Source organism: Eriocheir sinensis, chromosome 52 (genome assembly GCF_024679095.1).
Source record: "Eriocheir sinensis breed Jianghai 21 chromosome 52, ASM2467909v1, whole genome shotgun sequence".
Classification (NCBI taxonomy): Eukaryota; Metazoa; Arthropoda; class Malacostraca; order Decapoda; family Varunidae; genus Eriocheir; species Eriocheir sinensis.
The window spans coordinates 9,735,642-9,748,142 of record NC_066560.1 but is presented as its reverse complement, the minus strand read 5'-3'; the positions used below and the strand labels follow the sequence as shown (position 1 = coordinate 9,748,142).

The following is a 12,501-nucleotide window of genomic DNA, read 5'->3' as shown; positions in this document are numbered from 1 at the left end:
AAGCAGGGAGGGGAGAGAAAAGAGGGAGGGAGGGAGGAGTACACAGACTGACCACTCAAGATGACCAAATTCAGTCAAGCTCACTCGCCTCCTCCTCCTCCTCCTCCTCCTTCTTCTGTCTCCTCTCTTTTTCTCATATTATTTTCCTACTCTCTTGCTTCTCCTAATCCTCTTTTTTTCTCTTCATCAAATGCCGGATTAACTTTAGGGTGTTCTTTCTCCTAAAGCACCAGCTCCACCTCCTCCTCCTCCTCCTCCTCTTTTTCTTCCTCTTCTTCCATGAACAGACGAAATAATACAGAAGAATATCAGCGAGGAAGGAATGCGAAACGAAATCCAACTGTCTGATCACTACCCACCCACCTACCTAACTACCTACACACACACACACACACACACACACACACACACAGCACCCTAGTATACCCACACGACACCCAAAGTTTAAAATCCACACACAGAAACCAGATGAGAGCGAGCAACCGGCCGGCTAGCTAACAGGGGGTGCATATTTCACGCCCCGCCGCCGCCCGTGAAATCCGGACGCACCTGAGAGAGAAGACTCGCGGCGAGGTAAAAGAGAATCAGTCTACCTGTGGATGTGCTGGACGGACGTACGCTCAAGTGTGGCCCAGGTGTGTTAGGTGATCTCGACGCCTCGCCCCCCCCTCAGTGCCAGCTCCGGGGTGCCACAGGGAGGGTCGAAGGAGTGGCCCTGTGCCCTGTGTTGGTGGCTGAGGTGCGTGTGTGCGTGTGTGTGTGCGTCCATCGGCGTGTTACCTGCGAGAATTTACAGGTGAGTTCAACGGGGTAGGTAAGGTAGAGGGTAATGGGCTTCCCTCCTCCTCCTCCTCCTCCTCCGACCTTCTTTCCGACGTTCCTTCCTTCCTTCCTTCCTTCCTTCCTTCCTTCTTCCTTCCTGTCTTCCTTCCTTCCTTCCTTCCTTCCTTCCTTCCTTCCTTCCTTTCTTCCTTCCTCCTCCTCCTCCCCCTCCTTCCGCCGGCCATCCAAACAGGTAAAGCACACAGACATACACACTAGCGCGCTCACATACGCACGCACGCACACACCTACATACTCACACGTACGCAAACACACACACACACACACACACACACACACACACACACACACACACACAGGACAGCGTACGGACATGCCGATTAAATAACTTGCAAATGTGTGTGTGTGTGTGTGTGTGTGTGTGTGTGTGTCATCATGCATTTTCAGGAAATATAGTAATAGGTATTATTATTATCATTATTATTAATATTATTATTTTTTTTTTTTATTATTATTATTTTTACTAATATTATTACTATCATCATCAGCACATTCTTCTTTTCATCATCACTGTCATCATCGTCATCATCAGCATCTACCTATCTACCTATCAATCTGTTTATCCGTCTATCTATCTATACAGAGAGAGAGAGAGAGAGAGAGAGAGAGAGAGAGAGAGAGAGAGAGAGAGAGAGAGAGAGAGAGAGAAGGGGAGGGGAATGAAAACCATATATGCAGCTGGACAACAAACCATCCATCTATCCAGACACACACACACACACACACACACACACACACACACACACACACACACACTGATACCAAGCCAGACAAACAAACCACACAGACAGACACTACTTTTCACAGACAGACATAGACACACACATAGACAGACAGACAGACAGACAGACAAGATCCCCCCCATTGCAGTGTACAGATAAAACAAACCGATGCAAAGATAACGAACGAGATATCACAATTACGCCTCATTACAACATCCTCTATTATCTCCTCCTCCTCCTCCTCCTCCTCCTCCTCCTCCTCCTCCTCCTCTTTTTTTCTTCTTCTACTGGTGCTGTTTTTCCTGGTTCTCATCCTCCTCCTTCTCCTCCTCATATCTCTTTTTTTTCCTTATCTTCGTCAGTTGGAGGAGAGAAGAGAGTGGATATAAGGGGAGATATGGAGAGAAGGGAGGAGGTACGGAGGTGAGGAAGAACAGAGAGAAGGAGGAAGAAAGTATGGGGAGAAAGAGTGAGGTACGGAGAGGAAGGGGGAGGTACAGAGAGGAGGAAGAAAAAGAGGGGGAAGAAAGTATGGATGTGAAGGAGGAGGTACAGAGAGGAGAAAGGAGGAAAAGAGGAGAGAGACAGTATGGAGTGGAAGAGAAACATATCGAGAAGGAAGGAGGTCTGGAGGAAAGGAGGAAGTATGGAGGTGAAGGAAGGACGGATAGGAGGAGGTACAGAGAGGAGGAAGGAGGAAAAGAGGAGAAAGGAAGTATGGAGTGGAAGAGAAACATGTCGAGAAGGAAGGATCTCTGGAAGAAGGAAGGAGGAATGAAAGTAGAGAGGAGGGAAGGGAGGAAGGGAGAGAAGGGAGGGGGAGAGAGGGAGGAAACTACAGCATCAATCCGGATGTATGTAGTATCGCTTACGCCGCGCCCTTCCCCGTTAACTCCCCACCTTTCCTCCCTCCCATCACGCCTCTCCATATACCTCCCCTCCTTTCCTCCCTCTCATCACGCCTCTTCCTTCCTCCCTACCTTTCCTCCCCTCCTTTCCTCCCTCCCGTCATGTCTCTCCCTACCTTCCCTCTCTCCCATAACGCCTCTCCCCTTCCTCCCTACCTTTCCTCCCTCCGATCACGCCTCTCCATACCTCCCCTTTTCCCTCCCTCCCATAACGCCTCTCCCTACTTCCCTATCTTTCCTCCCCACCTTTCCTCCCTCCCATCACGCCTCTCCATACCTCCCTACCTTTCATCCCTCTCCCTACCTCCCTACCTTCTCTCCCCTCTCCTCATCCTTCTCCCCTTCCTCCCTACCTTTCCTCCCTCTCCTCACGTCTCTCCTCTTCCCCTCTCTACCTCTCATCATGTTTCTCCCCTTCCTACCTTTCCTCCCTCTCCTCACGTCTCGACACACCTCTTCTACCTTTCCTCACGCCTCCCTTCTTCCCCTTCCTCCCTTTCCTCATCCTTCTCTTCCTCACTACCTTACCTACCTCTTCTCAAGCTTCCCCTTTTCCCCTTCCTACTTTCCTCTCTTTCCTCATGCCTCTTCTCTTTCCTCTCTTATTTCTCCTCCCTTTTCCTCTCATACACGCTTCACCTCTCCTCAAATTTTTCCTCTTTTTCTCTCCTCTTTTCTCCTTTCTCTTCGTTTTTTCTTACTCTCCTTCACTACTTTTTAACCCTCTCCCTTTTCCTCTTTATCTTCTCTAACCTCTTCCTTTCTTTATCATCTGCATACTTTTCCCTCTTTTTTTTCCCTCCTCCTCATTCCTTCCACTCTATTTCTCTTTCTCATCATATTTTCCTTTTCTTTTCTTTCCCTCCCTTCCTTCTCTTCTTTCTCTCATATTCCCATCTGTAGTTTCCTCAGTTGTTTATCTCCCTCCTTCTCTCCCCCCTCTTCTCTTTTTTTTGTTACATATCTCCCTACCTCCCTCCTTCTCCCTCTCTATCCCTCATTTTTCCGTCACACCCCTTCCCTCCTTCACTTTCCTCCCTTCCTTCCTCTTCCTTACTCTCTCCGTCTTTCTCACTCTCCATCTTATAATATTTTTGCTTCTTCGTTCTTCCGCGCCCTTCATCCGTTCCCCAATTTTTTCCTTTTATCCTCCCTCTCCTTCCTCCTCCCTCTTCTTCCTTCTCCCCCTCTCTGACGTGCATTCCTTCTATTCTTCCCTCCTGTCGTATCTCTGCTACTCCTCCCATCTCCTCTTCTTGCCCCTCCTTTCCTCTTCCCTTGCCTCCTCTTCCTCCCTCCTCTCTCTCTCCTTATGTTCTATTCCTCCTCCCAAACTTTTTACTGCTTCTTCCTCTCTTAACTTTTTTTTTTCCTTTTTCTTCCTCTCATTCAATTCCTCCATTTCTGCTACTTCACCTCCATTGCTCATCTCTTCTCTTCCTCCTCCTCCTCCTCCTCTTTATCTCTTCTCTTAATGCACGTTCTTCTTCCACTCATAAGGTACCGTAGCAAAAATTTAGTGTATCGTAACCTTCACTATCTCACTACTAACACCTTCCATTTCACTGTATAATGCACTGTAAATATATAGCATTATCTTTATCTTGTTCCTGTTCCTGTTTGTCTATCTGTGTCTATCTGTTTATCTGTTTATATGCATGTTTTTGTAGTTCTTTCTGTTCTTATTTTTTTACTTCTTGTTTTGTTATTTCTCCGTTTGTTTCTCTTCCTTTTTCAATTATTCTATCGTCATTCTCTCTCTCTCTCTCTCTCTCTCTCTCTCTCTCTCTCTCTCTCTCTCTCTCTCTCTCTCTCTCTCTCTCTCTCTCTCTCTCTCTCTCTCTCCGTTTGTTTCTCTTCCCTTTTCAATTATTCTATCGTCATCCTCTCTCTCTCTCGCCGTGACAGCCTAGCCCTTCCCTTCCTCCCGTCCTTCAAAACAAACACAACCACTCCCTGTCATTCCGTTACTTTGCTATCACAAGGGGCCGTTTTTTTGTTCTCTGTCATGTGTTACGTCACCTTGATTAACACTACTACTACTACTACTACTACTACTACTACTACTACTACTACCAACCTCCTCACCATCATCACTATCATCATCACCACCATCATCCCCATCACCTCCTTCACGTATACATCATCTCTACCTCCTCCATCCCCTCTCTCTTCCTTTTCCTCCCTCTCTCTCTCCATTTCTCCCTCCACAACCGAGAGAAGGAGAGGAGAGGAGAGATGGATAGATTAGGAGATAGGAAAAGAATAGGTGAGGAAGGATAGGGTAAGGGAAAGGGTAGTAGAGAGAGAGAAGGAAAGGAAGGAAGGAAATAGGGAAGGATGGACTGGAGGATAAAATGAATGGAGATAGAGAAGAAAGATGGAAAGATAGGAGAGAGGAAAAGAATTAGAAGGAAAGGATAGGATAGGAGAAAGAGTAGAAGAGAGAAGGAAAGGGAAATGAATGGAGGTAGATTTTGACCCCCCATCCCTCTCCCCCCCCACCCCCACCACCATCACCATCCACACACCCACACACCCACACACCTTCCTACCTGTCTGTCACCCTTTTCGTACACACCTGCCAGACCTGTTCTATACCTTCTTTCACACCTGGTCTTTTCTCTCTCTACCTGTTATAACCTGTTTTATTTTTCAGTCTCACCTCCATTTCTTTTTTTTTTGGTACTTTTTTTTCTTTTCTTTTTATTTTTGTTTCCCTTTCCCACTCTTTTCATACTTCCATTTCACTTAGTTTTCCATTGTTATTTTTTTTTTCAGTTCTTATACTTCCATTTCATTTTTTTTTAAATTCTTACTTCACTTTTCACTTTTTCTCATACTTCTATTGTTTTCCCAATCCTACTTTCCTTTTCCGCTCTTCCTATACTTTCATTTCAACTTATTTTCCATTTTCACTTTCTTTCCCACTCTCTTCCTACTTCCATTTCATTAATTTTCTTTTTTTATTTTGCTTTCAATCATTTCAAACCTCCATTTCAACTTTCCTCATTCTTACTTCCATTTCTCTCTCTTTTCATGCTTCTATTTTAAACTGCCCTTCTTTTCCTTCCTTTCTTTGTTCCTTTCCTCCACACACAAACACATTGGGATCACTTTCCTTCCTCTCCTTTTCCTCCCTTTCTTCGTCCCTTTCCACTACAAACACACACGGATCACTTGCTATTCCCTCCACTCTAACTACCTTTTCCACTCTTTCATACTTTCATTTTAAGCTTCCTTTCCTCTCCTTCCTATTTTCGTTCCTTTCCACCACAAACATCTGCAACCTATTCCCTTTTCTCTTTCTTTCTTTTCATTCTTCTTTTTCCTTCATTATAAACTTCTCTTCCTTCCTTTCTTCGTTCAGATCCTTCACGCAGTCACACGGAGCATTTCCAACCCCCTTTTTTTCTCCCCTTTCCTTATAATCCTCCCCACACGTCCTCTCTCTTCCTCCCTCGCCCCACCTGTCGCCTCCCACCGCCCCGCCACACCTTTTTCCTCACCTGCCTTTCTACCTGTATTGTCTGACGCCGTGACGCGACACTTTCCCGAGCCAACCTTTTATAGTGACAAACCTAAAGTTCACTCCCATATAAATTGCGTGCGTGTGGGGGGAAGGGGAGTGTGTGTAGGGGGGCTGTAAGTGAGTGCGTGTGGGGGGAAGGGGTGAGTGTGTGTAGGGGGGTGTAAGTGAGTGTGTGTGTGTGTGGGGGTGGGTGGGTAAGAGTGTGTGTGTGTGTGTGTGTGTGTGTGTGTGTGAGTGTGAATCTCTCTCTCTCTCTCTCTCTCTCTCTCTCTCTCTCTCTCTCTCTCTCTCTCTCTCTCTCTCTCTCTCTCTCTCTCTCTCTCTTGTTCTTCTGTAAAGCAGAGATAATTTATTTGTCCTTGTGGATTACATTGCTTTCACACACACACACACACACACACACACACACGAACGTATACATACACGCACGCCTACACAGACACGCGTGTTTCAATTCCTACATGTCAACCTCTCTCTACTTCTCTACCTACCTCCCTACCTCTCTCTCCCTCCGTCCCTGCCTCCCTCACCTGCCTCCTTACCTGTCTACCATTTCTCACGCTACCTCAACCATAACCTTTGATAACCCATCCAAACACAACACTTCCTTCGTAGCCATCTTCCTCCTCCTCCTCCTCCTCCTTCTTCTCCTCCTCCTCCACGTACAAAACACTTCCTCCCAGCTAATCCTCCTCCTCCTCCTCTTCCTTCTCCTTTTTTTGCGGTCCTACGTGAGGTAAGTTGGCGTACCCGGTGGTCATTCCTCTTTGCTATTTACTCTCTCTCTCTCTCTCTCTCTCTCTCTCTTCCCCCCTCCCCTCCCCCCTGTGGTGTCAAATGTCCCCCCGGTCCGTTGTATTGCTTCGGTCTTATAATCAATAAACAAGAATGATAAACAACAAAAACAAACAATAAACAAGAAAAGTAAACAATAATAAAAAAAAACATGAATGCGAGTCAGTGAATGAGGTGAATAAATGATGACACACACACACACACACACACACACACACACACACACACACACACACACACATACATACACATCACAACACAATGCCCAACACTTTGCAACACAATAACGTTAGCTTGACAATACGTTCTAGATTTTACCAACAACGTCCATCACAACAGGAGAACGTATCACAGTCTCTCTCTCTCTCTCTCTCTCTCTCTCTCTCTCTCTCTCTCTCTCTCTCTCTCTCTCTCACGCACATCCAGAAGTGTTTATTCAATTATATAAACTACTTACTGTATTATATTCTCTCTGTATCTATTTACCTGTCTGTCTATCTATGTCTGTCTGTTTGTATCTTCTGAGGACACATGAAGGACACAGCTCCCTCGTTTTATTTACCTCAATGTTATTTTTTGTCCATCGTTTTTGCCCCGACGTTCACGAGTGGGAGGACAAACTTTCCGTCACGCAGGAAGGCGAATGATGCCTGAGTGTGTGAAGCTTCAGGAGTTCCGGCAATAAACAGGAGGGAGGGAAGGAGGGGAGAGTTTAAGGAGGGGAAGAGAGTGAAGGGGAGAGAGAGATAAGGCAGGAGGGTTAGCAGTGTGTGGAGGGAGATTGTAGGACTAAGAAAGAAAATAGGAGGAGAATATAGGGAAATGGGGAGAAAGGAAGGAGAGGAAGAGAGTGAAGGGGAGAGAGAGATAAGGCAGGAGAGTTAGCAGTGTGTGGAGGGAGATTGTAGGACTAAGAAAGAAAATAGGAGGGGAATATAAGGAAGGAGGGGAGAGTGGAAGGAGAGGAAAAGAGTGAAGGAGAGAGAGAGATAAGGCAGGAGAGTTAGCAGTGTGTGGAGGGAGATTGTAGGACTAAGAAAGAAAGGAAATGAAGGATAAGATGGGGGGAAAAAATAGCAAGGTAAGAGAGGAAGGGGAAGGAAAATAAGAACGGAAATGTGGAATGAAAGTATGGAAGGGAAAAAAAGGTGAGAATGGAGGTGCCTGAGGACGTGAGCTGCGAGATGTGGAGGGAAAATAGGGAAAAGGGGAAATAGGAAGTGTTTATATTTTTCTTACAGCAACGGAAGTAGTTAAGGGGAAAGAAACAGAGGCAAAAAAAAAAAGCCCACTCGTTAATAGGAAAGAAAGTAAGAGAAAGGGAAGGGAAAAAGAAAAAAAAGAGGTTAATGAAGATAATGATAGATAGATAGACTAATTGATAAAGATATAGATGAAGATAGACAAGTAGATAGATAGATAGATAGATAGAGAGAGAGAGAGAGAGAGAGAGAGAGAGAGAGAGAGAGAGAGAGAGAATGAGAGAATAAGGGAGAACAGATGACACAAAAACTAAAACAAAAGACAATCTCTCTCTCTCTCTCTCTCTCTCTCTCTCTCTCTCTCTCTCTCTCTCTCTCTGAATAACCGCAACATCCGTCTATTTCAATCCACATCAACCTCTTGCGCTCATTACATCAAATTTCCTCTTATTTTCCTTTCATTTACAATCAATTAACAGGTAAATTTTCCCCACGTACCCGTCTGTCTATCTATCTATCTATCTATCTCTATATATACATCAATCAATTTCTATCTATCCGTCTACCTTCCAATCTCAGTATAGGTATGAATTGGAGAAGGATGAGATAATGGTTAAAGAAAATAAAGAAAAAATGGATGAATGGATGAGAAGGGGAAAGGAAAGATTGCTTGGATGATGAAGGGAAGGGGAGAAGGATGACGGGAGAGAAAGAACGTAAGAGAGTGAGAGAGAGGAAAAAAAGATGATTGTAGGACGTTGGGGGAGAGAGAGAGAGAGAGAGAGAGAGAGAGAGAGAGAGAGAGAGAGAGAGAGAGAAAGCACTACACATATGAAGAATGGATGTATGGACAGAAACGAAGGAATAAGAGAAGGAGAACGAAATGGGGAATAAGGATGGAAGGAGAAGGAAAGGAAGGAGGGAAAAAAAGAGGGAGGGAGAGAGGGAACGTGACTCCCAGAGAATATAGGACCACGAGGGCTGAGGACGTGTGACCTCTTTCTCTCTCCCTCCCTCCCTCCTCTCTCCCTTACCTCCTTCCCACCGCCCGCCGCCCGCCCTCAAGCCCGCCTTTCTACACTTTACGCATTCCATCTCTCTCTCTCTCTCTCTCTCTCTCTCTCTCTCTCTCACACACACACACACACACACACACACACACACACACACACACACAGTCACGTATAAAGTTTATCTTTTTAATAATTTCATTGTTCATTTAATTTTGAGTTTGTCGAGTAAAACCCAACATTCTTGAGCGTATCTTGCCTTGATTTCTCCTCCTCCTCCTCCTCCTCCTCCTCCTCCTCCTAACCCGCCTAGTCACTATTCGCTTAATTTCTTTCCAAGACCTTTTAGAAAATACTTTTTTCACAGTCGATTACCTGTTGCTACGTGAACTCTCTCTCTCTCTCTCTCTCTCTCTCTCTCTCTCTCTCTCTCTCTCTCTCTCTCTCTCTCTCTCTCTCTCTCACACACTTTTCAATAACACAACACTTCAAACGGCACACATTTTTTTCTTAGATATCGTATCCACTATCACTGCTGTTAACATCGCAGACAGATACTTCAAACTGTCGTACCATGCATATTTCGTTCCACACAAACACTTCAAATTATCCCATTCTTTCGATTTCCTTCATCGGTATCGAGTTAGCGTGACGCGCAGAGACTAGCACGAGGTCCGGGTGTGTTTGTTGTGCTTACCTTGCTGATAATTAAAGGTAAGGGGTGCTTGATAGAGAGCCAGACGTGTGTACCGAGGGGGAGGTCAAGGTGAGAAGGGGGGGTGAGGGAGGAGGAGGAGGAGGAGGAGGAGGAGGAGGAGCTGGAGGCAGTGAGGGATATGAAGACGAAGAGGAGGAGAGGGCGGAGGTAAGATTACACTGTGGGGGGTAATGTGTTTGTCTTCTTGGGAGGAGGAGGAGGAGGAGGAGGAGGAGGAAAGATGGAAGGGCGGGCAACCGAAAGTCTTTTGGAGTGGGAGGAAAAGAAGAGAAGAAAGAGGAACAGGAGGAGGAGGAAAAGGAGGGAGGAGGAAGCATGTAAGAGCAGGCAACCAAAACTCCACGTCCTTATAACGAGACTTCCCGCTTTATTTATTTATTTATTTTTTTTTTTTTACAATAAAGGAAGCAGCTCAAGGCACAAAAAAAGGAAACAATAATAAAAAAAAAGCCCGCTACTCGCTGCTCCTAAAAAGAATCCAAGGAGGCGGCCGAAAGAGAGGTCAATTTCGGGTTACTTATGCTACTGATCCGGTTCTTGAGTGACGCGCGGAAGGTATTAAGGCACTGACTAACTGTATAAGAACGTGCGGGAACGGTCACCTCACCCCTGACCCGATAACGTAACGGTCAACGCAGTACTATTTAAATGAGTTCATCGTCTTCTGCACTAACTAATTCGCCAGGAAGCTTATTTAGGTAGCGGATAACTCGGTTCAAGAATTAACACCTACCGATATCTGGAAGTGGAATGGGTAGGGAAGGGAATGGCTTGGAATGGGAAGGGTAGCTGTATGGGATGGATAGGAATGGGGGGTAGCTATATGGAATGGTAGGAATGGGGAGGCAGCTGTATGGAATGGCTTGGAATGGGAAGGCTGTAGCTGCGTGGAATGGCTTGGAATGGGAAGGGTAACTGAATGGAATAGCAAGGAATGGAAGGGCAGCTGCATGGAATGGCTAGGAATGGAAAGGGCATCTGTATGGAATAGTTGGAATGGAAGGGCAGCTGTATGGAATGGTTGGAATGGAAGGGCAGTTGTATGGAATGGCTAGGAATGGAAAGGGCAGCTGTATGGAATGGTTGGAATGAGAAGGGCAGCTGTATGGAATGGCTGAGAATGGAAGGGTAACTGTATGGAATGATTAGGAATGGATGGGTAGTTGCTTGGAATGGCTAGGAATGGAAGGGTAGTTGCTTGGAATGGAAGGGCAGCTGTATGGAATGGCTGAGAATGGAAGGGGAGCTGTATGGAATGGCTTGGAAAGGAAGGGTAGCGGCGTGGTGGCTTGGTTGTGGCGACCGTCGGAGTGAGTGAAGCCACGCGTCCCCCGGCATATGCTCCCCGATAGTCAGTCAGAAGTCTGTACTGCATGCATCCTGAGCCGGTTGCCCGTTATTACTGGTTCACAGATTATTTTGGGCCTCACTAAAAACCTGTATTATTCGACGCTACTGAACTTGTTTGGGTACTTGAAGACCTAAATCAGATCTTCTCGTAGTCGTCGGTTTTCCAATATTAAAAGTCGTTCCTCATCCGGCCGCGTCCTCAGTGATGGTATAATATTCGCGGTGTCTCTGCAATCTCGCGAGTAATTCGGAAGATGAGGAGGATGCGGAAGATGAGGAGGAAGAGGAAGAAGAAGAAGAGGAGGAGGAGGAGGAGTTGGTGAAAACGATACAGCAACCCAAGCATGCCTCATCCAAAAAAGAGAAAGAGAAAGAGAAAGAGAGAGAGAGAGAGAGAGAGAGAGAGAGAGAGAGAGAGAGAGAGAGAGAGAGAGAGAGAGAGAGAATAATGGAGGTGTAACCACAAAATGCTCCCGGATGACGCTCTGTCTCTAGCCCCTTGTGGTGACGGTGGTGGTGATGGCTATGGTGGCGGTGGTGTTGCTTGTGGTGGTGGTGGTGGTTATGGTGGTGGTGACCTGCAAACGGACACACACACACACACACACACACACACACACACACACACACACACACACACACACACACCATCACCATCACCATCACCGGGGCACCGTTCCGTCCCTTCCCTCCGGCGCCACACACCGCTACCCGCCCTCACCAACCTGCCTCGGCCTCCCTCACTCCCTCCCTCTCTCCCCTCTCTACTCTCCCTTACCTCCCCTCACAACCTCCCTTACCTTCCTACCTCTCACTCTTTCCCACCTGCCTCTTCCTCCCTCTTGACCCTTCCTTCCTGACCTGCCCTGATCTTCCTCCACCTTACCTTAATTGGCATGATGTTCGTCCGCTTACCTAACTCACCTGAGCCCTCCTTCCATAGTGCTACCTTAATGGGGGAATGAGGAGGAGAGGTGGGCAGGAGGAAAATATAGGAGAGGAAGGTGGGAGGAGGAAAAAGGTGAAGTATAATGAAGGGGGGAAAGGGAAATAGAGGGGAAGAGGAAGGAAGGTGTTAGAGAGGAAAGAAGAGGGGGAGAAGAGGGAGGGTCGTAGGGAGGGAAGAAGAGAAAAGAGGAGGGGAAAGAAGAGGAGGGAAGATGGTAAAGAGGAACTGGAAACAGAGAAGGAGGAAAAAGGGAAGAGATAAGAGGAAAAAATAAAGAAGGGAAAGCAGGAGAAGAGGAAAATAGGGAAGGGGAAGGCAGAGCAGGAGGAAAATAGGGAAGAGAAGCAGACCAGGAGGAAAAAAATAGGAGTTAGATCAGACGGAGAATAAGAGAAGAAAGAAAGGAAGTTTGGAAGAAAAGCAAAAAGGCGGGAAATAGGAAAAAAAGATAAAGGAAAGTAAGAAAGAAGGA

At 46.3% G+C, this 12,501-nt stretch overlaps 1 protein-coding gene across 3 annotated transcripts in view; it reads left to right on the top strand.

Annotated features, from left to right (window-relative positions):
- The first annotated feature begins 582 nt into the window (after nt 1-582).
- Nucleotides 583-12,501, top strand: part of LOC126983041 (serine/arginine repetitive matrix protein 2-like) — a 123,564-nt gene continuing 111,645 nt past the window's right edge. For 2 of the 3 annotated variants that reach the window (XM_050835482.1, XM_050835481.1), the window contains exon 1: nt 584-796. The gene's annotated coding sequence lies outside the window, so the exon portion shown is untranslated. Of the gene's footprint in view, nt 797-12,501 lie in introns of all 3 variants that reach the window. The other variant, XM_050835479.1, reaches the window with a different exon arrangement.